Genomic DNA, 24458 nt, shown 5'->3' on the forward strand with positions numbered 1-24458 from the left:
CGGGGAGTCGCCACTATGGCCTTCACTGAACATCTCTTCTATACGAATTGATACTTTAAGAAGAATGAAAGCCGTTCTTATGCAAAAAACTGTTCCACTGACCTCGTCCAGCGAGACGTATGATCTGCAAGTTACAAGGACTTCTGCAGAGATACATGCATTATTATCAACATACTGCCCAATACATTTCACAGAAATGTTAGGTCGTATCTTTAAAATGTCTGATACCAGCGGTATTGCACATGCATTTAAGACGATTTTTCGGAACTGTTAACACCCTTTGAAGCAGTCCTGGGCATTTTTCCTAACTTTGTACACTCTGTGTTCGGCAGCCTGCCTCTCATTTTGGGACTCGTAGCAGGAATACTATTTTTATTCCTCCTGCTCCATTATGGCAAATCCGGCGACCAGGAATACCCAAATCAGCATGGAGAATGCTCTCCAGGCCATGAGGTATCGTGACAGAATAACACAGATCCTTGGCTTGGCTCGTTTGAGAGATCTGAATACCACATGGTTCCTGTCATTCAGACCAATCTGGCAAGATTGCACCTTACCTGTTCTACGATGCCTGCTTTGTGGAGAGGAATGCGTGTTAGATATCTGTCTAACACTACCATCGGCTATGCCAACGGATGTTGACACATTACTGGGTCCGGTAACAGCTCATGTGTTGTGTTGCCCCCAACGGCTACCAATCCTGATGACAGCATTCATTGAGATCTCACCGGCAAATCCAACTGGAGGTGAGATACGCGGACCGACAGACACACAGGTACCATCTGCTATGAACATTGCTAATGCGTCTGACGCTGATGGCGATGCTTCACATCTGTGTACAATTGACCTTCTTAATGAAGTAGTTGAACTTTCATCTACTGTGGTAGACAATTTCTTTGCCAGCCTGGATGACTTAATGTTTTCTCCTGACACAGATAATAACTTTTGAAATTAGCACACAGCGTTCTTTCGAACTCTGAGATTCGACCTTCACTTTTTTCAAAACAAAAGCTTCCAAATTTGGAACTCTATTTCACTACAATTTAATTTGACTTTTTTCCAAAACAGACTGAACTTTGGCACAAAGCAATCTGCTCTTACTCTTACAGTATTATTTTATTCTACTCTTTATACTGAATGCATTATATTTTACAACCAGTATTACGATTGTAGCAGTTCATTTCTTATGCTTAAGAAAGAAGACTGTTCAATAAAACCTTTTTATTGAAAACGCCCATCTATCTATTTCTCTGCACCTCTGGTGAAACGAAGCATGCACGAATGACTAGATGAAATATCTATCTATTGTTTCCACGACTCTGAAGATAGGTTTTATCTTGGGGAAACAAAGTTGTCATGTTTATGTGGTTGTCAGAAACAAATCCCTTCTTGTTTATTCGAGAAAGTTTCTAGTGTGACCTCTGAGCTAGCCGGCACTCACAATTAAGTCTAATATATTTGATAGAGACCTAGTAGACCTCAGTCCTACGTCTAACCTATAGGATATATTATTCCAATGCGCAGAACCTATTGGGAATATAGGAACTCCACTACAACACACACCACCAGCCGTCGGTGCACGCTTTCACTGGGCACACGCACCACCAGCCGTCAGTGCACGCTTTCACCAGGCACACACACCACCAGTCGTCAGTGCACGCTTCCACCAGGCACACACACCACCAGCCGTCAGTGCACGCTTCCACCGGGCACACACACCACCAGACGTCCGTGCACTCTTTCACCGGGCACACATACCACCAGCCGTCAGTGCACGCTTTCACCAGGCATACACACCACCAGCCGTCAGTGCACGCTTCCACCAGGCACACACACCACCAGCTGTCAGTGCACACTCTCACCAGTCACACACACTACCAGCTGTCACACACTACCAGCCGCCGGTGCATGCTTCCACCAGGCACACACCACCAGCAATCAGTGCACGCTTTCACCAGGCACACACACACCACCAGCCGTCGGTACATGCTTTCACCGGGCACACACACCACCAGCTATCAGTGGATGCTTTCACCAGGCACACACACCACCAGCCGTCAGTGCAGAAGGCAGGCTCTTCTCGGAGTTTCTTGGTAAATATGTGTTCGATGCCTGGGAAGGAGTGGGTTGAGTTTCCTTAAACCATGCTGAGTATGCAGGTGCAGTGCATGAACTCCTGTGTGAGTGAGTCATGCTGCCTGGTGCTCACTCACTCCAGGTAGGCAGCCCCCGCACCCCTGGGAATGACTGCTTCATACAACCAGATTGGAAACAATATGCAGAGCATTGAAAACAAGTTAATTTGATGCAAAGAACTGTTAACAAAAACCATGTCCAGCTATTGTAGATCTGGCAACTTAAACAAAACAGCAACAAAAAACAAACAAGCATTGGCATAGCCAATAGGTCTTGCTTTTTGGACCCTATAAGTATTTAGTTGTGCAACAACACCAACTGTTGCATGGCTAAACACTTATAAGGTCCCAAATGCGAGACCTATTGGCTATGCCAATGCTTGTTAATAAAGTTGCACAGCCAGGGAGAGAGGGAGTCTGATCGAAGTGTCCACCTGGCTTGACAACCTATCCATCGCTGGGCTATAATTTATTCTGATAACTGCTTCTATTTCCTTGTGAAGTATAGCCCAAGAAATCCCACAGAAGCATTCCTCCATTTCATTGGGTACTTCAGGTCAGGCTTAGAGTTCAAAATGGATAACTACCTAATAATAATGGAAAGATTTTATGTCAGCTGCCGAACAAACAACAGAAGGTCATTAGCATGCATTGAAAGGAGCAAGCGCCCGGACAAAATAAGCAGGCCTCTATGCACATAACATTCCTTCAACTGTCAGGCTTGCCGGTCCATTGCCAGAACAAATAACAAAGGGGACGGGGCAATCCTGTCTAGTCCCACAGAGAGCAGAAATATATTCAAAGTCAGCCCATTGACACAAACAGCTACTCAAGCAGTCCGTGAAAAACAACCGGAACCCAAATCTGCACAATATGGCCATTAGGAATGGCGATTCAACCAAATGAAAACCCCTTTCGGTATCCAAGAAAACCACGACTGCTTCCATTTTTTGGGGAGAGGAGTTGGCCTAATGGCTTGGGTGGTTGACCTCGAATCTGGGGAACTGGGTTTGAGTCTCGGCAATGACGCTGAACATCCTGTGATTCTGGGCAAATCGCTTAATCTCCCGTGCCTAACAAAAATATGAATGTGTCCTCATGTAATACAACTAGTGCTGTGTAAAGCGCTCTGATACCCATTTCAGGTCAAGTTCGCACTATATAAAACTCTGTAAAAAAAAATTGGGGTCTAGCTGATGCAAAACTGCAAATACTAAATGTAAATTGAGAACCATGACACGGTGTGGGACAAGTCCCAACTGAACAGTGAGACCATACATTTTAGTAAGTACAACAACAACTTCACAATTTCCTTATCCATGACCTTATTTTCATAGTTAAGAAGAGACAGAGGATGTTAGGAGGCACATTTGCTATGGTTCCTACCTGTATTTGAGAGGACTTTCTCATAGAGTGGGGAACTCCCCTCATTCCATAGCTGCCATGTACAAGTGAGCAGATCTAGGGTCCGGATATTTTTATAAGCCGTATAAATTTGCCTGTCAGGCCATCTGATCCAGTGGTCTTACTACCTGGCATTCCATCAGTAGCCACTTGTAATTAATCTGCAGTTATTGGCTCCTGCAGGACCCTCTAATGGTAAGTCCAAATAACTCTCAGTCTACTCAGGTGTTAACTGGACTCTAGAATATATTTTGTTTTCGTAAAAACTGAAAACTCTACTCTTTCAATAGATTATCTGCCGCTTTAGCTGGCAACAGTACTGTTGTTGTGTCCACACTTTCTGCTCTAGTCTATCCCTTGCGCCGGGAAACCCACTGCGGGTAGCTGTTGCGCATTATAAGTTTAAATAAATAAATAAAATAGTATTTCATTAGTTCTATTACTATATCTTCATTGGTCATCAGCTGTTCGTCCCGCACCTACTAGCCATTGTATAGCATTGTGATGTCAGCCCCTCCGAAACAGCCACACCTGAGTTTTCCCTGGGTGTTGTCCCTCACCATATTGCCTGGCCTCTTCATGCTTGCTCAGAAACATAACCTCACTGTCAGCAGCCTGGCAGAATTTCTTTAACAATACGCTTATTTCCAAAATAAACTCTCCCGTTATATAGCTCCAGGTCTACGTTCCTGTAACATGATGTCAGATTCTAGACAGTTCAAATGTCTACATACATCGTTCGGCATACCCAAGTATATGCATTGAAAGACTCCCACAGAGTTGCAGGGCTGGATACAGAGTATGTGTTGTGCTTTAAATATTCAATAATAGAATCATGTACGTCCTCTCAAAAGGCCATAAGGGATTCTGTGGGTAATCTCCAATCTATGCTAATGAGACTTGGGTAACACCAGGGCAAGAACCACAGGAGAATGTTCTGAGAGTGTGCAAGGAAGTTGCCAGGAAGGAAGAGATATTACTAGAGATTAACCAATCAGGGACAATGAATCATGTGAGGACTTTTAAAATGTTCACTCCGTGTGTTAACACCATATATCAACCAAGCCCACCTTGTCCATGATATTGATGATTTCTGCCGCTACTTGAATATTATATGAGCTCCTTATTTTGGAACTATGCAATTCTAGATTTAACAACAGACTGAAGTCACCACCCCATACGATAAGCTCTGGATCAATGGTACATAACAGAGTCAGGATTCCATCAAATAATTTTGGGTTATCTATATTTGGTGCATACATTTTAATCAATACCAGCTTTTGGTTCTCCAATATTACTAGCAGAACAGCGTGACAACCATCATGATCTAGATTTGACTGTAACTGCTTTAGATCAATGTTTTTTGTATAAGAAGGGATATCCCCCAAGAATATGAACTATATGAGAAGTACGTATAGTGACCCTACTTCCTGGGGAAAGAAGTTTGCCTGACCGGGTGTCAATTGTGTCTCCTGTAACATTGCCAGGTCTACCTGGTGGCTGTCCAAGTAGTTCAACACCAAACAGACTTTTATGATAGTTGTTCAGACCCTTTATGTTCCAGGACATTAAGGTCACTGTCTTGGCCTGAAGATATGTGGGTCTAGCTTTGGAGGCCATGTGCTCCGTCATCTAACAAAAGAAATAGATAAATCCATTCAAGTGCATATCTCATAGCAGGACAATGGGAATTTTGTAAGCTGTTTACCCTTTGATCTTACCCCCACCCTTAGTGAACCCTCAACTCTCAGTAGTGAATACTTCAAACAACAAACCCCAACAGAGCACCAACGGGCATGGAAAGGCAACCACAGGCCAGATCTATGCAATTTATCTATTTAGCACTCTTACGGACAATTGTCAGACTATTTTGTGTTAGCTATTATCAAGATGGTTACATACAAATTTACTCCATATCTGTGGGCACAGCCATGCAATCACTGTTCGTCTCAGTCCCACCTGCTATACAGTTCAAATAAATCAACCTTGTCATCAGACTGAAGATCATTGACTGGCACTTAGTCTGTACTCAGACACTGCCACAGGTGAACGACTCTCTATGTCCAGGGATGATTGCTCCGGACCTTGTTGCTGGATCTTGGTCTGTAGGTGCCTCTTGCAAAATTTGGTGGCCTCAGCTGGCTTAGTGAAGAATTGTAGTTTACCGTCCAAGTCGATTCAGAGGCAAGCTGGCTACATCATGGTATATTTTATATCATTGGCTCGAAGTAGAGGCTTTACCTATGGGATGCTTTACCTCTGGGACTCAAAGAACAGTGAGCCGGCTCTTATAGGAATCAAACCAAGAAAGTGTTTTGCCTAAACAGATGGACCAAAAAACCGTCTCCAAACATGTTCATAAGGCTCACATTTGGGGATTCCGCTACTTCCATAATCCTGATGTTTTTTCTCCAGGAACAAGCCTGTAAATCTTTGTTCTTCACAACTATCTAGCTACTTTGGCATTTTGAAAAGTGTCTCGGCTATTACGGTTAAGTTGTCCTCAAAACCTACTATCTGCTTATCTGCTCTGTCTATGCGAATGTTTGTCCATCAGACAATCCCAGCATAAGGTCACTGAATACATTTTTGATTCCTTTGATCTGAGGCTTGAGGAGTAGTGAATAGGTTGAACAGCAAGTATCCAGTGACTCCAAGTCTGGCGCTTCCCCCTCAGCTCCCTGAATAGTGGTGGCTACCTGGGTGGCATGCACATTTGACATATCACCTTGCAATACCTTTGATACTCCTTACCCAATGTAGCAGATGGTATTGTGACTACCCTAAAAACTGATGTGCCACTGCAGGGTGACCATTGTACCCAAATAGGTCATCCTAAAAGCTGGCCTGGTGTCTGGTCCATTTCGTTATACAGGTGAATCGCATGCATGCGTAACAAGCCACAGTGTCCACTTTCATAAGGTATGCAGTGCGCAGTCCAAGGCTGCTTGGAGCATTCAGCAGTACAAATTGAGCTTTGCCCTTATCCCTGCTGCGTTAGTATGCAGCTTTGGACAGACAGTACAGTACAGCCCACACCAGGCCCAGGGGGCAGCACACCTGCTCCTGTGTGTGTTGTCATTGAGTGGGAGCAGTTCTAGAACGAAGGAGTGATGCAGATTAGTATGTGATAAATTAACCCGTTCCATGCTGCCGCCGGCCATTGGCCGACGGCAGCACTACCTCCCCAGTGATGCCGTCGGCCAATGGCCGACGCGGCCCCACCCGTTTTGCGGAAGTGCCGCACTTCCGCAAAATCGCCACCGCCGTTAAGGCGTGAAAACTGAACGACGTGCATCTTCCACATATTTCAGAGTTATCCTTATAAGGGACCCTTTTACATGACGTCACTATTAACACAGAGATTAATTATCTACCCCATGCACTTGGGACACACATTTTGTTTTGGGGAAGAAAGGTCATACTTGTCTATCTTCGACCCCAGGCTGTTCCATACACAGTCCTGATGAAGACCCGGATGTATGCAAGGAAGGCACACGCTTCCTAAGATGGTCAAAAGGTTGACAGTTTTATATGCTACCTGTACTGAAACTCCAATTTGTGGGCATTCAAGGATATATGAAAATTACCTAATTTTATGAAAGACTATAAACTTGGATATATTGGGCAGGCCCATCAAAGAATCTGGGTTGTTTTGTGTTCTTTTTTACTTGATGCACTGCTCTAGCCCCTTTTCACTCAAAATATATGGTGCACTTTATTGGTTGATTATATGATTCATTATTTTTCAGTTACTATAAGTTGAATGTCATTCACTCAATAATTGCTTTGTTCAGGTGTACATGCATTTGGATTCATTTCCTCATATGAACCCTGTAAGCATTTTACCTATTGATTTGGTGATTGGAAACTATTGTTTTCCGACCAAACCACTTTTGTTTATGTACTATATGACACCCAGGTTCTGATAAACACGGGTTACCACATTGATGCTTAAAATTATGAATAGCTTCAATATGTTTAAGTGCCACTTGTAGGAAACGGAATTTTGGTGCAGTTGTCTCCCCACATTAAAAAAAAAAATTGGGGGGGGGGGGGATTGTCATTAACCTTAAACAAACAGGTTTGACAGAGATCATATTGAAAGCATTTCCTTTTTCAGCACAGATAAGCACACCCAAAATCACAATTACATATAGCTGTATTATTACACCATTGCAATCGGAATCCTACCGGAGGCCCAGTCCCCTCACCCTTTTATTCCACAACAGAGTCCTCATCTTCTTGTTCGGATGGTGGATCAAAGATGTCACCCCTAAATTTATTCCAGATCTCCCAGATCTTACTCCATTTTTTGGGGCACCCCCGATTAATAAACACTGTTTTCTCGGCAATCATGGCAGTAGCCATGTCTCTCTCCCATGCAGCCAAGGTAGGAGCCTCTAACACGCCCCATTTCTGGGCAATGTTCTGTTTGGCGATCATTATACCAAGCGTAGCCCAGTCGTGAGCCCGACGAGTTAAATCATTAGGTTCCCACACATTCAATAAGCATTGTCTAGGCTCCCATACCAGTGAAACCCACTCTGCCTGTGAGATTGTCCTCATCACCTGCCTCCAGTATTCCATTATTCTAGGGCAGTCCCACACAGTATGGAAAAAGGTGCCCTCCTCTCCAAATCGGCACAGACAAAATGGGTGCATTGCTCTACCTATCTTATGTAAGGTGTGCCTAGTGTAGTAAGAGTGATGTAGAATTCTAAGCTGCACCAGCCTAAGTCTTGAGGGTATGCCCATCTCCCGCGGAGAGGCCAACGCCTCCCGCCACTCAGACTCATCAAAGTCTCCTACTTGGTGGGACCATTTGTCTCGCAGGGAACCCGTTGGATATGACATATTATTTACCAGTTTACAATAGGTGAGGGAAGTGGCTTTCTTTGGTATATATTCTGTGAGCAGTCTATCTTCCAGGGGGGAAGCTTCCGGGAACTCCATACCAGACGGCAGCGCTGACATCAGGGCGTGTCCGATCTGTAGATATCGGAACCTTTCCCCAGGCGCCAGTCCATACTCCTGTTGGAGACTTTCAAACGGAACCATTTCACCATTGCGCCATAGGTTGCCCACCGAGAAGATGCCTATATCATTCCATTTGTCGAAGCCTTTGATATTACGAAGCTTACCCAAATGCTTTGTATCCCTCAAGGGGGTGAGTTGGGTCAGGACCCCGCACCATCCCAGCTTGGCCTGAGCAGCATGCCAAAGGGTCACTGTATGCCTTAGAGGTCCGATTATTGCTGGTGTCAGTTTTCTATCATAAAGAGGTGACAGCATACCCCTCGTGCCTAATATTGCACTATCTGCCTGGAATGCCGGGTCATCCTGCGGAGCGTGCAGCCACTGATTGATTACCTTCAGTTGCGCAGCCCAATAATAAAGTTGTATATTTGGAAGCACGATCCCTCCATCGTACCACCCTCGCATTAACTTGGACTACGCTATGCGTGCCGGCTTGTTACCCCATAGGAGGCTAGAGACCTGTGCCTCGATAGCCCTAAAGTATTTTGGAGACACCGGAAAAGGCATGTTCTCCAATGCATATAAAAACTGGGCAAGGCCATCATTTTAAAGAGTGCAGCCTTCCCTAACAAGGTCAGTGGAAGGGTTTCCCAATGACGCCCATCCCTCTTAAGACGGTCCAAAGGCGGTTGCAAATTTCTGTGAAAGAAATCCGCTGAGTCCGCAGTGATGTATATGCCCAGATACTTAAATGCTCCCTCCGAAATTCTGAGTGGGCAATCCAGAGGAAGTTGTGGCGGTGGACCGTAAAGGACACACATAATCGATTTTGACCAGTTTATGGTATAACCAGACGCTCTCCCGAAAATCGTACATATATTAAGAAGAGACAGTATGGATCGCCTAGGGGAGGTCAGGTACAACAAAACATCATCTGCATAGAGGGATATTTGATCCTCCCAGCTCTCTGTCCACCGGAGTCCCCGTATCATTGGTTCCCACCGTATCCACGCCGCCAGTGGCTCCAGCACCAGGGCAAAGAGGAGCGGCAACTGTGGGCAGCCGTGACGCGTGCCGCACGTCAAGGGGAAATCGTCAGAGATGTGGCCATTAGCGGCAACATGGGCCACAGGGTTGGTATATAGGAGCCGGACCCATGCACAGAGGTTTGGGCCAAAACCAAGATGGTGGAGCACTGCAAATAAAAAAGGCCATTCGACCATATCGAACGCCATTCGCGCATCCAGTGATAACACCATAGCCGGTTCTTGCAAATAGGCTGCCCGTGCGAGCACTCCATGTAGTCGCCTCAAATTAAGGGCCGTATTCCTGCATAAAGCCAGACTGATCTGGATGTATCAATGTCGTTAAGTGGGGTGTCAATCTATTCACCAATAATTTTGCAAGTATTTTGGCGTCCGCATTAATCAAAGATATAGGGCGATAGGAGTTGCACTGCTCAGCCGGTTTTGCGGGCTTTGGTATAGCCACTATGGTGGCCGTGCGCTGATCTAATGGGAGCTCACCCTTTTTTAAACTATCAGTGTACATGTTTAGAAGGTATGGTGCGATAGCCCCCGATGTCTTTTTATAAAGCTTAATGGGTATGCCGTTCGGCCCCACTGTTTTACCCGACTGTAGTGCACCAATTGCCGCCTGCAGCTCCTCTATGGTAAGATCTGCCTCTAGTTCGCGCGTCACCTCCGGGGCGAGTTTGGGCATATTAATGTCCTGCACATAAGTCAACGCCTCCTCCAGATTCATGTCAGAAGTAGACGCATAAACCGTCCGAAAGTGCTGTGCCAATGTGAGCACTATCGCCCGTGGGTCCTCTGAGGTGAGCTGCGCTATCCATTTGCTACCACTGTCCCTTCTGTCCAACCAGGCCAGCAATTTCCCGGCTTTATCACCGACATCGTACACCTTATGTCGTGTGATCAGCATCTTGTGTTTGGTTAAGTCCAATAGGTGGTTCTGGTATTGCTGCTGTCTAAGATGTAGGTTATGGGACGCCTCTGTAGTCGGGTCCTCAGCATGTTGGGAGTCCGCGTTGTGCATTTCTAGTTCTAAGGCATGCAGATCTAACTGTTTCTCCCTCTTATGCGCTGTGATGGATGCTATAGCTTGGCCCTTGAGCACCGTTTTATATGCCTCTCACAGGATGGTCGGCGAGTCAACTGATGTGGCGCTGGATATCTATCTATGGTGCGTCTATGATAGCATTGAAATCCCCACCGATGAGCAAGTCCCCCTCCAGCAAATCTAGCAGGAATGCACTGAGATCTGGGAGTACCACCGCATGTAGTGCGGGGGGAACATAGACTGATACAATATTAAGGGGTCGCCCCTTCCATTGAGCGATGATAGCCGCAAATCGCCCCGCTCCATCGGTTTTGACTCTATGTATCACCAAGGGGAACTGTTTTCGAACCATTATACCCACACCTCTAGACCAAGAAGAGAACTCAGAGTGTGCCACCATCTTGTAACCCCATCTGTCTATTGCTTTAGTGGTATTCCACTAAAACCGAAAACCTTGAATTCTTCAACTCCATCTTCCCTGCTCTAAAGAAAGCAGCATCACAAAACGCACAACAGGCAAGGCTCACCCCCTCAAGCAACCCAATTCAAGCACTAAACCTCCTGCTCCCGCTCAGGCCCGATCCTAGAGACCACCCCTTCTTGTTATGAGATCTCTCTAGTCTAGACCCCTCCGCAACCGCAACCCATCCGACCACCTTCCCCTGCCCCCTCACCCTCCCAACCCAACCTCCAGAGCCCCCCTCTCATCCACTACTGCTCCTCAGTCCCTCTCCTCCCACTAACCAGTCTGTACCCAGTTCTCTTTCACCCGCCCAAGAGGGAATCCGACCTCTAAGCCATCCCTCCTCCCAACCCGTCCCCCCGCTAACTCCTAATCAACCAGAACAGAGCTCCCTCAGCGAAGGGGACCTTGTCCCACATCCTCAACTAGGCCTCCTCCCCCTCCCCCTTGCCTCACCGCAGTTGGGCGACTTGCCCGAATCAGCTCCCCAGCCACCTCCGAACCCCTTTAGATTCGACACGGTCAGCAGCCTCTCGACCACAGGGCTCTACCCCTCCCTCCCCCTCCCCCTGCCCCTCCAGACAAGCTGATGCAACGCCTTGACTTGCTAGAAGCACAGCTCGGGATCCTAGTTCACGGCCTAAAGGAAACTCTTTATACCCTAGGTAAAATACAGCGGTCAACCCCAGTCTTGGCTACCCCCCCTTCTCCTTCACTAACAAACAGAATTGACTCACCACCCACCACCCAGACCATGGCTCATGCATGCCCCCGGCCCCCACTTAAGAAACCCTAGATGGATTCACGACCAGAGAGACCCAGAAGAACGAATCCCAACCTTTCCCACCAGGAAGCGACCACACTCGCCTCATCTTACCACCACCCTACCATCCCCCTCCACAAGCTAGCTCCCGATCTACAGATATCGACTACGCCCACCTTAGCGCAAACCCCGACTCTAACATCTTCACCCAAATCCGCAATCCAAGGTATTACTGGTATGGGTAGGGATCCTCCCCAACGTAGACCCCCCAGACCGCCAGAGCACCTAATTTCTATACCCAGGGCCCTCCCTGACACTCAGAAGCCTAAAGAAGAACCACACCTTAAATGTATCCTCATCAACAGCAGATCCGCTGCCAAACACGCTACTGAAATAGCGGAAGCCATCCTCTCACATGACCTGGATGTAGCCTTCATCACAGAAACATGGCTTAATACCCTGTCTCTCCCCAACATGGATATGCTGGTGCCTCCAGGTTTCTCAATCATCCATAAAGACAGACCTGAGCACAGAGGGGGTGGTGTAGCTATCATTCACAAGGGCGACCTCTTCATCTCAGAACATCCCTCATGCCTTTATTATTCCTTCGAATGCCTATCGGTCATCATCAAATCGAGTACTATTACCCCACTACACTGCCATCTCCTGTACCACCCTCCCGGTAACCACAACAAATTTGGAACACAGCTCAAGGACTTGATCACCCAATGCGCTCTCAGCAACGATAGTAGCCTAATTCTGGGGGACCTTAACCTGAGATGGAATGAATCAAAAAACCCACTCATCCAATCTCTGAATGGACTCCTGCTAGATAACGGTCTGTTCCAACACTGCCTAGAAGAAACACACCACAGAGGAGCGATCCTAGATGCAATCATCTCGGACAAGAAATCAATCACTATTGACTACTTCATTCCTGTCGACTGGTCCGACCACCACATTATTCTTTTTCATATCAACCATCCGGCCCTTCCCAAACCCCCCACTCTGGCTCCTCCTAAATGGGTTAGGAACACATCCAGAGTCCCTCGAGACAAACTAGAAGAAGGGCTTAGCTCGCTCCTTCCAATCGAAGTGGAGCACCTCTCAACCTCTGATCTAACCTCACTCTACCACTCTAACCTGACACTCTCCTTAGACAAGCTGGCTCCCGTGAAACAAAAAAAACCTAGAGAAACACCCTCAAGGACCTGGTTCACCACTGACATCAATGAAGAAAGTAGACACCTTAGAACTGTTGAGAGAACCTGGAGGAATAATCCCTCCTCCCTCCACCGCGATCAACTCAAGGCAGCACGCAGAAACTACAATAAGCACATCATGAACAAAAAGTCATTGTTCTTCTGCCTTGCCCTAAACAACGCTAAAAACCGTCCCAACGAACTCTTTAACATCATTAAGAGCCAAACATCCAAACCGTCAACATCCAATATGACGGCATCAAAATCGCTGTGTAACAACTTTGCTCGCTTTTTCAATGATAAAATCGCCAAAATTGATCTGGCTCTCAGCACGGACCCTGCCTCTCTCATGGGGACCTTGACACTAGCAACATTAAGCAACCCTCTAGTGAGTCCTCCTACGCTTTGGTCCTCATTCCGCCCCATCCAGGAAGATGAGATAATCAAGCTGATAGCCGCCGCTAAACCCTCATCCCACTCCCTAGACCAGCTATCCTCGAACCTGATGAAAGACATGAAGCTCACCCTAGCCCCAATCTGGTGCAAGATAATCAATAGTTCACTGAGCACGGGACTCATTCCTGACTGCCTCAAAGTAGGCCAAGTCACGCCGTTACTAAAAAAACCTGGTCTGGACATTGAGGACATGAACAACTTCAGACCGGTGTCCAACCTTCCGCTCCTATCTAAAATTCTCGAAAGATGTGTTCTCCCTCAGTTAACCCAACACCTAGAGAATATCAATCTACTTGACCCTCACCAATCTGGATTCAGAAAGGGATGCAGCACCGAAACCGCAATCTTAAACATCCTAGACGATCTTCACATGTCTCTCGACTCGGACCAATGCAGCCTTCTCATCCTACTTGACCTATCAGCCGCGTTCGATACAGTTGACCACTCCCTGCTCCTCAAAGCCCTCCAAGAGTGAGCGGGCATCGAAAGGACGGTACTTAAATGGTTCTCCTCCTTCTTTCACAACCGCTCACAAAGAATAAAAATCAACAACTTCGAGTCCGACCCCCGGCCCGTCAGTAGAGGAGTCCCTCAAGGATCAGTTCTCTCTCCTCAACTCTTCAACATATATATGGAACCCCTTACCACACTTCTAAGGAAGTCTAACATTCCCTTCCACCTTTACGCGGATGATACACAACTCTACCTGGAAACCACCTTGATTGAAGACATCCACAGACTAAACGCCACGCTCAAAGAGGTCCAGCAATGGCTCTCAATGAACCACCTCAAACTCAACCAAGAGAAAACAGAAGTTCTCCTCATCTCAAACAGAGACAAAAACCCTCAAATCGAAGAATGGCTCAAAGCCTTAGACGCCCTTAATGGGGCTCTCACGCCAACGGACTCTGTGAAATCCCTAGGGATTACCCTCGACTCCAAGCTGGACATGAAAAAACATCTCAAAAGCCGCAAAATCCGCATTCCTAAACCTGAAGCTCCTGTACAGAATAAAACCCTTCCTCCCTCCTAAAGATCTCAAACAGGCCACACAGGCGTTGGTGCTTTCCAGAATCGATTATGGAATCGCAAACTTGATCGGTTCAGCAATATCTCACTTAGGTCCCCTGTCCACGACCCTCAATGCAGCAGCAAGAATGGTCACAGGAACGAAAAAGTTTGAGCACATCTCTCCGGCACTTAGGGAACTGAAGTGGCTTCCTATTGACCAACAAGCCAGCTTTCGCACATCCTGTCTCACCCAAAAAGCCCTGCACACAGGCAAACCTGAATATCTGGCCACCAAACTCAAAAGGGCCGGTCAGTCCAGGAACCTCAGAAGCTCCAACACGCTTCTACTCATCCCACTAAGAGCTCGGAAACAAAAAACCGGAACTAAATCCTTCGCGGGTAATGCGCCCAAAATTTGGAACTCCATCCCTCCCCACATCAGACTGACCCCCTCCTTCCCGAAATTCAAGATTCTTCTAAAAGCCCTCTTCCTAGAACGCTCTCGCCCGTAAAGAGGAATCCAGAAAGGCTGAAGAAGGCTTCTATTGAAATCCCACCAGCGCTCTGATACCTTCGGGTCCAGCTGGCGCTATACAAAACTTCAATAAATAAATAAATAAATAAATAAATAGTCCCCGTAAGATGTGTCTCTTGCAGCAATACTACCATAGGTGCTCCCCTTTTAATACAGTGCAGCACTAGGTCCCATTTTATTTTGTCACTCAAGCCTCGGACATTCCACATAAGCAGGGTGAGGGGTGGTACCAGCCCCATGGAGTCCATGCCCACTATACTAGTTGTGGTAGCGTTTAGCGCCAGATCCAATGGGGCTCAGCAAATGGATCACTGATCCGTAGGTGTAACTCGTGTGTGCCAATGTGCGTGCCTGTACTGCCTAACCGTGTACCATATCCAAACTGTGAACAAATTCCTAGAAGAAAACATACAAACCTCCCGAACCCTGCCACCCCCCTCCCTGCCTCCCTGCCTAGTGAACTTACAACTACCCGCCACCCCAACTCAGCAGAGGGCTTAATACCCCATCACACAAACATTATTTGTGTGTATGGGAGCGGGAAGTCCAAGGAAGACCACGCTCCTCCCCTGCCCCAGAGTCTATAATTGCCGACATATCCGTGTCTAGACTTTAGCCGATGCGTATTCAGGTGGGTGGTATACCCACATCGTCTACAAGCGGGTCAGAGGCGGCACCTGCGCCCTCACTCTGCAACCTCCTCGTGCGACTGTCCGTCCTCTTCCACCCGATGCTCCTGGTCATCCAAGTTGGCGTCTCTACCGGAGCGCTGATGTGGTCTCTCTCTCCTCCTCGTGGGGTCCACCCTGCGCCATCCCTCTAGCCTGTCGTGCGCTTCCTCCGGCGTCTCAAAAACCACGTCTTTCCCTCCACCACCACGCGGAGTTTCGCTGGGAATAGCATCGAGTACGGCAGTTCACAGGCCCTTAGCTTCTTCTTGACCTCTAGAAAGCTTCTAAGACGTGCCGACACCGCTGCCGTATAGTCTGGGAAGAAGGACACTACAGAATTCTGCACCTTCATTGGTGGTGCCACACTTGCTGTTTGCATAATTGCGTCCCTGTCACGAAAGTTAAATATGCGTGCCAGAACCTGTCGAGGCCTGCCTCCGGGTACCCTATGCGCACGCTCCACCGAGAAGAAGGCGGATAGACCTCTGAGTTGCAATCTCGTTTTTATCTGTTTTTCAACTTATATGTCCTTGGCGGGGCTCCCTTCTGATTCTGAAATACCGGTAATTCTTACATTGTTTCGGCAAGAGCGCCCTTCCTGGTCGTCCAGTTTAGCCACTATGCGTTTGTTCTCAGCCTCCAGTTGTGACACTCTTTTGAGCAGAGTGTTGGTGTCCCTTGTTAGGGATGTAGTAGCTTGTTCCACTTCTGTAAACATGGCTGCCATTTTTTGGAAGTCCGCCCTGAGAAAGGACACGTCCACCGAGATAGACCCCGCCGTCGTCTGTACATTGCTGAGGGCGGCCAAAATATCTTCTAGTGTCACTTTAGGCGATCCGGCGGCGTCCGTGGCCTTATCTGCAGGTCCTTTGCGGTCCGTCAGTGGGGGAAATTCTTTGTTGTATGCATATTTGTCCAATTTACCTTGCTGAGTCGTGCGCGATCCTTTGCCGCTCATTGTCCGTATTGTATGTGCTCCCCTGTTTGTCACCACTCAGCATAAGTTACCTAAGCGCATCAATCAAGGGGCCGGTAAAGGCTATGCCCGGGTCACTGCTTAAGACCGCAGTTGATAGCAGCCTCCCTATAGCCATCCTAGTGATCTTCTTTGAGGCCCCTACGCCCACTCAAGTGCAGCTGACACCTCCACGTATTCAGACCTGGGGAGAGGCTTTTCCAACTGCAGCGAATGGCACGCTTCGGTTATCAGCAGAGCCTATGCCGGATCTCATCCACTATATGCAGCACTTCTGATCACTTCTGGCGCACAGGAAACAACAGGTGGTACACCCCCCACCGTCGACAACCTTCGTGCGAGATCCACCCGGGGCCCAATTGCGACACTGTCCACAGGCACCCCAGCTTATCCCGTTCTCCCCGATGTTTCACCCCGGAGAGGTCTCGCAGGCAGTTCTCTACTGGCTCCGCTCAGGGCACAGGGCACCGTCCTCCCGAGCTCTTACCGGGGTTCACTGAGGCACCGGGCCGCTCCGTCTCCCACTGCTCTCGAGAGCTGAATAGTGCGGCTGCCACACCTAGGCCGTGCACTTCAACAGGCCTCCCCGCACCGCAGTCTCCGGCAAGGAGAAGCCCCATGAGCCAGCCCAGTCAGTAGGCCCCCGCACTCCAGCTGGATCTTACTCCCCGCTACTCTTCCAGCGGCAGTTACCGGCCTCGAGCTCACCCCCGGGCAGGACACCAAACTCCAGGCCGCCGCTTCTGCCATATGCCGAGGCCGCCTCTCACCACACCGGAGCAGGTATGCAGCCTCCGCCTCCTTCACCTAATATTGCCAATTACCAAGAGACAGTTATGTACCGCGGATACTGGGTGTTTATTCCGCTCCAGACCGCCGGCGTCGGCACCTCCTAAGCTGCAACGACAGGCTGCTGGTGTCATCTTTGGGACAGCCGCCAAACTCAAACCCGCTGCTTCCACTGCCTTTCTAGGCCGCTCCTCGATGCACCTCTGCCCCTGCGCTGCGCTCACCCGAAAAACACCGGAGTGAGCTTAATGTGCACCACAGGTATTCGGCTTCAGGTAAATGACGTGTGGGCATATAATATTGTCCGGATTATTGATCGGATTTAAGGGGTGATGGTCTCACCCTCGGAGCTCCTTCAGACTGCAGCCATCTTGCATGGCAGCAAGCCACGCACCCCGTCTCCCCACTTTCTACTCAATTTTTGACTACTAGATGCTGGGTTTCAACTCTGACAGTGGACTGAGACTTGCTAACCAGACCTCAGTGCCAGTGCTCTTTCCCCAAAAACAAGTTAAAAGTCTAATTATAACCCAATTGGCAAATTACTTTAACATCCCTATTATATCCCTAGTAAATGGTACCCCTGATATCTAGGGCATGGGAACTTAAAGAGGGTCCCTTAGGGCTGCAGCATGTCTTATGCTACCCTAATGGACCCACACACAAATTTCATACAGACTGCCATTACAAGCTATGTGAAATAGTGCAAACCATTCTGAAAACATGACATGGCACATCCTCACTATCCTATGCCAAAGTACACTGCATGTACTATATGTAAGTCACCCCTACAGCAGGCCTCAGAACTCTAAGCCAGGGTGTATTATAGTATATGTGAGAACATATCTGCATTAGCAGATATGTTCCTGTGATGTATAGTTCAGTTACTAGATATCACAAGTAAACAAGTAAACAAGGAAGATATCTTAAGCATATGTACTGGGCACTGGTCAGTATGAGTTCCTCAGCTACATGATGGCTGTACTGAAATACATGATGATTGGTATCAAATATCAAAGCCAGTGGCTTTAAAGCTGTCCCTAGACTGGGACTGCGAACTCCCTGCACTGAGGACCATTTGGCACCGGGACAGGTGGAAAATTAGCTATGTAGGTAGGCATGGTGCACCACCAGGCTAGTCACACCCCTAAGGTGGGATCCCTGGTGATCGCCACAAAAGTAGGATTCCACCATCTTGCTTTTGGTGGAATTGGTAACTCTGGTACAGGGTTATGCCCACTTCCCACAGGAAGTCGTCATATAGGGGGTGTAGTGACCCTGAGGGTAAGTTGCCCATTGGCTACTACACTTTACTCCTCCTAACGCCCCTAGATTCAGTATTTAGGTAGCCCCCTGACACCAGAAACTCAGATTTGACTGACTAAAGAAGAAGAAAGACAAAAAAGGGCCAAAGAACACAAGAACTGTGGACTAGTTGTGGACTTGGGGTTAAACCCTGCCTGCCTGCTCACACATGATGTATGTAAAGCAGGTGGGGGAGGTAGTAAGGTCAGTTAGGAGTCGGCAAAAGAAGTTTGGCAGCCACTCGAGAAGTTCACCCTTAGGATGCGAAGCAGGATAGGGCTGAGGGCAATAGTCTGTCACCCAAAAGGGGTCCACAAGGACCTTCCGGTACCAGACCAGTTCCGCAAAGCAAAATGCGAATTCAGGTGGGTGGTATACCCACATCGTCTACAAGCGGGTCAGAGGCGGCACCTGCGCCCTCACTCTGCAACCTCCTCGTGCGACTGTCCATCCTCTTCCACCCGATGCTCCTGGTCATCCAAGTTGGCGTCTCTACCGGAGCGCTTACGTGGGCTCTCTCTCCTCCTCGTGGGGTCCACCCTGCGCCATCCCTCTAGCCAGTCGTGCGCTTCCTCCGGCGTATAAAAAAACCACGTCTTTCCCTCCACCACCTCGCGGAGTTTCGCTGGGAATAGCATCGAGTACGGCAGTTCACAGGCCCTTAGCTTCTTCTTGACCTCTAGAAAGCTTCTAAGACGCGCCGACACCGCTGCCGTATAGTCTGGGAAGAAGGGCACTACAGAATTCTGCACCTTCATTGGTGGTGCCACACTTGCTGTTTGCAAAATTGCGTCCCTGTCACGAAAGTTAAATATGCGTGCCAGAACCTGTCGAGGCCTTCCGCTGGGTGCCCTATGTGCACGCTCCACCGAGAAGAAGGCGGATAAACCTCTGAGTTGCAATCGCGTTTTAATCTGTTTTTCAACTTATAGGTCCTTGGTGGGGCTCTCTTCTAATTCTGGAATAACGGTAATTCTACATTGTTTCGGCAAGAGCGCCCTTCCTGGTCGTCCAGTTTAGCCACTATGCGTTTGTTCTCAGCCTCCAGTTGTGACATTCTTTTGAGCAGAGTGTTGGTGTCCCTTGTTAGGGATGTAGTAGCTTGTTCCACTTCTGTAAACATGGCTGACATTTTTTGGAAGTCCGCCCTGAGAAAGGACACTTCCGCCGAGATAGACCCAGCCGTTATCTGTACATTGCTGAGGGCGGCCAAAATATCTTCTAGTGCCACTTTAGACGATCCGGCGTCGTCCATGGCCTTATCTGCAGGCCCTTTGCGGTCCGTCAGTGGGGGAAAGTCTTTGTTGTATGCATATTTGTCCAATTTACCTTGCTGAGTCGTGCGCGATCCTTTGCCGCTCATTGTCCATATTGTATGTGCTCCCCTGTTTGTCACCACTCAGCATAAGTTACTTAAGCGCATCAATCAAGGGGCCGGTAAAGGCTATGCCCGGGTCACTGCTTAAGACCGCAGTTGATAGCAGCTTCCCTATAGCCGTCCTAGTGATCTTCTTTGAGGCCCCTACGCCCAATCCAGTGCAGCTGACACCTCCACGTATTCAGACCTAAGAAGAGGCTTTTCCAACTGCAGGGAATGGCACGCTTCGGTTATCAGCAGAGCCTATGCCGGATCTCATCCACTATATGCGGCACTTCTGATCACTTCTGGCGCACAGGAAACAACAGGTGGTACACCCCCCACCGTCGACAACCTTCGTGCGGGATCCACCGGGGCCCAATTGCGACACTGTCCACAGGCACCCCAGCTTATCCCGTTCTCCCCGATGTTTCACCCCGGAGGGGTCTCGCAGGCAGTTCTATACTGGCTCCGCTCGGGGCACAGCGCGCCGTCCTCCCGAGCTCTTACCGGGGTTCACTGAGGCGCCGGGCCTCTCCGTCTCCCACTGCTCTCGAGAGCTAAATAGTGCGGCCGCCACACCTAGACCGTGCACTTCAACAGGCCTCCCCTGCACCGCAGTCTCCGGCAGGGAGAAGCCCCATGCGCCAGCCCAGTCAGTAGGCCCCCGCACTCCAGCTGGATCTTAGTCCCCGCTACTCCTCCAGCGGCAGTTACCGGCCGCGAGCTCACCCCTGGGCAGGACACCAAACTCCAGGCCGCTGCTTCTGCCATATGCCGAGGCCGCCTCTCACCTCACCGGAGCAGGTATGCAGCCTCCGCCTCCTTCACCTAATATAGCCAAATACCAAGAGCCGGTTATGTACCGCGGATACTGGGTGTTTATTCCGCTCCAGACCGCCGGCGTCGGCACCTCCTAAGCTGCGACGACAGGCTGCTGGTGTCATCTTTGGGACAGCCGCCAAACTCAAACCCGCTGCTTCCACTGCCTTTCTAGGCCGCTCCTCGATGCACCTCTGCCCCGGCGCTGCGCTCACCCAAAAAACCCCGGAGTGAGCTTAATGTGCACCACAGGTATTCGGCTTCAGGTAAATGACGTGTGGGCATATAATATTGTCCGGATTATTGATCGGATTTAAGGGGTGAAGGTCTCACCCTCGGAGCTCCTTCAGACTGCGGCCATCTTGCACGACAGCAAGCCACGTACCCCGTCTCCCCACTTTCTACTCAATTTTTGACTACTAGATGCTGGGTTTCAACTCTGACAGTGGACTGAGACTTGCTAACCAGACCTCCGTGCCAGTGCTCTTTCCCCAAAAACAAGTTAAAAGTCTAATTATAACCCAATTGGCAAATTACTTTAACATCCCTATTATATCCCTAGTAAATGGTACCCCTGATATCTAGGGCATGGGAACTTAAAGAGGGTCCCTTAGGGCTGCAGCATGTCTTATGCTACCCTAATGGACCCACACACAAATTTCATGCAGACTGCCATTACAAGCTATGTGAAATAGTGCAAACCATTCTGAAAATATGACATGGCACATCCTCACTATCCTATGCCAAAGTACACTGCATGTACTATATGTAAGTCACCCCTACAGCAGGCCTCAGAACTCTAAGCCAGGGTGTATTATAGTATATGTGAGAACATATCTGCATTAGCAGATATGTTCCTGTGATGTATAGTTCAGTTACTAGATATCACAAGTAAACAAGAAAGATATCTTAAGCATATGTACTGGGCACTGGTCAGTATGAGTTCCTCAGCTACATGATGGCTGTACTGAAATACATGATGATTGGTATCAAATATCAAGGCCAGTGGCTTTAAAGCTGTCCCTAGACTGGGACTGCGAACTCCCTGCACTGAGGCCCATTTGGCACCGGGACAGGTGGAAAATTAGCTATGCAGGTAGGCATGGTGCACCACCAGGCTAGTCACACCCCTAAGGTGGGATCCCTGGTGATCGCCACAAAAGTAGGATTCCACCATCTTGCTTTTGGTGGAATTAGGAACTCGGGTACAGGGTTATGCCCACTTCCCACAGGAAGTCGTCATATAGGGGGTGTAGTGACCCTGAGGGTAAGTTGCCCATTGGCTACTACACTTTACTCCTCCTAACACCCCTAGATTCAGTATTTAGGTAGCCCCCTGACACCAGAAACTCAGATTTGACTGACTAAAGAAGAAGAAAGACAAAAAAGGGCCAAAGAACACAAGAACTGTGGACTAGTTGTGGACTTGGCGCTAAACCCTGCCTGCCTGCTCACACATGATGTATGTAAAGCAGGTGGGGGAGGTAGTAAGGTCAGTTAGGAGTCGGCAAAAGAAGTTTGGCAGCCACTCGAGAAGTTCACCCTTAGGATGCGAAGCAGTATCGGGCTGAGGGCAATAGTCGGTAACCCAAAAGGGGTCCACAAGGACCTTCCGGTACCAGCCCAGTTCCGCAAAGCAAAAGGGAGTCACACAGTATCTTGACCTGCTTCCGATCGTTCTCGGAAGTGTTCCTCCAGCCCAGCAATCACTCTCACCACGCAGGCCCCAGTCAGGCATTACTACCAGGCACCACAATGTCATTGGGGATGGCCAGGTGGCGAGAGGGCAATTAGTCCACCGCAATGAGGGCCAGAAAGGAACAAGTGAGGAATAAAGAGTTAAGCAGGGTAGAGGGGCCTCTCAGAAGGAAGACACTCCCAGTCAGGTGCATGTTGATCAGAGTCTCAGCCAGGCAATCCAGGCACAACGTCTGGTGTGAGTCACACCAGACTGTCTTGGTCACACAACGAAGAGTTGCAAAATACACACCTTTCTCAAAAGGAGGCACACCATCAGGTGCACTGTGATGTTGGTCGCACTAGCCAATCTTGACACAACGTCTGGCATGCAATGAGACGCGTCACACCAGCCCATTCTGGTCACGCAGAGAGTTGTAGGGGCAGATGTACAACCGTTTTTTACCATCACAAATGGGAATTCAGCCCATGTACAAAATATATTTTGTGACGCGCTAACCTATTAGTGACTCTCAAATATGGTTTGCGACTCTCTATTAGGAAGTGGCATGCCAAGGGTGTACCTTCCTAATAGCGAGTGCAAAAGGCATGTAAGATTCTTTCTCACTACCATTCATCCTTCAAGGGTCTGTGCTGTGGTTCCCATCTCTCCTGCCTTTCTTCCTCATTTCTACACTCTACACTCTCCACTCACCATGGATTTGCAGAGACCATCTTTGCAGGTTCCCAAAAAGAAAACAGACAGTTAAGATGGCGCATTGCACTCATTTCTGAAATCCTCTCTTTATGATGCCAGCTTCAGAACAAGGCTAAGCTCACTAGAGCAGTGTAGATAAAATGTGCAATTTTACAACACAGAATTACAATCCTATATCCCACTTCCAGAGGAACCCCATCCTCTGCTGACTCTTTCTTCTGTGCTAGGACGGACGTATGGAGGCCCCTGCGACTCCTGCAGTGCAGGTGGCCCCCAGCCTACGAGGGGCCACCTTTCAGCCCAAGGACTATACATATGGAAACGTCGAGGACCCATCATCTCATGCAGCATTTTGCATTACACCACAGTTTGATAGTCAACCTTACTAGTGTCAGGCGGTCTATTACATTTATCAAGCTGTCTTGATAAATGAATTCATATTCGGACCCTTTGTTGGATGATCAATGATTGTTCTGTTGCTCACAATTAAAAAAATTCTCCTTAACAATTGGCAGAGAATAATTCACTACAGGTGCTTGACATAAAATGCCACTGGTGGAGGTGAGGCCCTTTGATCTGGGTGTGGACATTGCATCCTGGAGCTATGGGCATGCTGAGGGTGAGTTGGTACATCTATCCTGGGTTTGCCCACTGGTTCGGGTTTTTAAAGGTGGCACTCATGACTAAATTCTCTAAAAAAAGATCTGGTAGGGGTTATTATCATTCATTCTTCTTGCTCTACGGGGCTGAGTCAATGACCCATTATTTCCTCCCTGATGTTCACAGCCGTGACGTGGCGTTGCTCATAGCTAAACAGAGCGTGACAAATTACTGGGGGAGGTAGCAGGCACCGACTGTAATGACTTGAATAAAAGAGAAAAATCAGATTAAGGTGGAACTCTGATCCTGGACAATATCCCTGAACTTAAATCTGAGAAGTACGGTATTTTCCCTGAATGGGGAATAACATGTAGACCCACGAATATCGGGCCCATGCGTTTTTAGCACCCTTTTTGGAGAAATAATTGGCCCAAATCTGCAGTCATTTGCCACCTGCTCTCAACATGTGCTACATATTTTGGGGGCTATATTAGGGCTGTGTTGGTGGGAAG

General features: G+C 48.4%; 1 protein-coding gene across 4 annotated transcripts in view; it reads left to right on the top strand.

Moving 5' to 3' along the window:
- Positions 1 to 24458, top strand: part of ANKAR (ankyrin and armadillo repeat containing) — a 1199016-nt gene that overhangs the window by 81061 nt on the left and 1093497 nt on the right. The gene's annotated exons all lie outside the window — the stretch shown is intronic.

This window comes from Lissotriton helveticus, chromosome 3_1 (assembly GCF_964261635.1).
Source record: "Lissotriton helveticus chromosome 3_1, aLisHel1.1, whole genome shotgun sequence".
NCBI classification, from domain to species: Eukaryota; Metazoa; Chordata; class Amphibia; order Caudata; family Salamandridae; genus Lissotriton; species Lissotriton helveticus.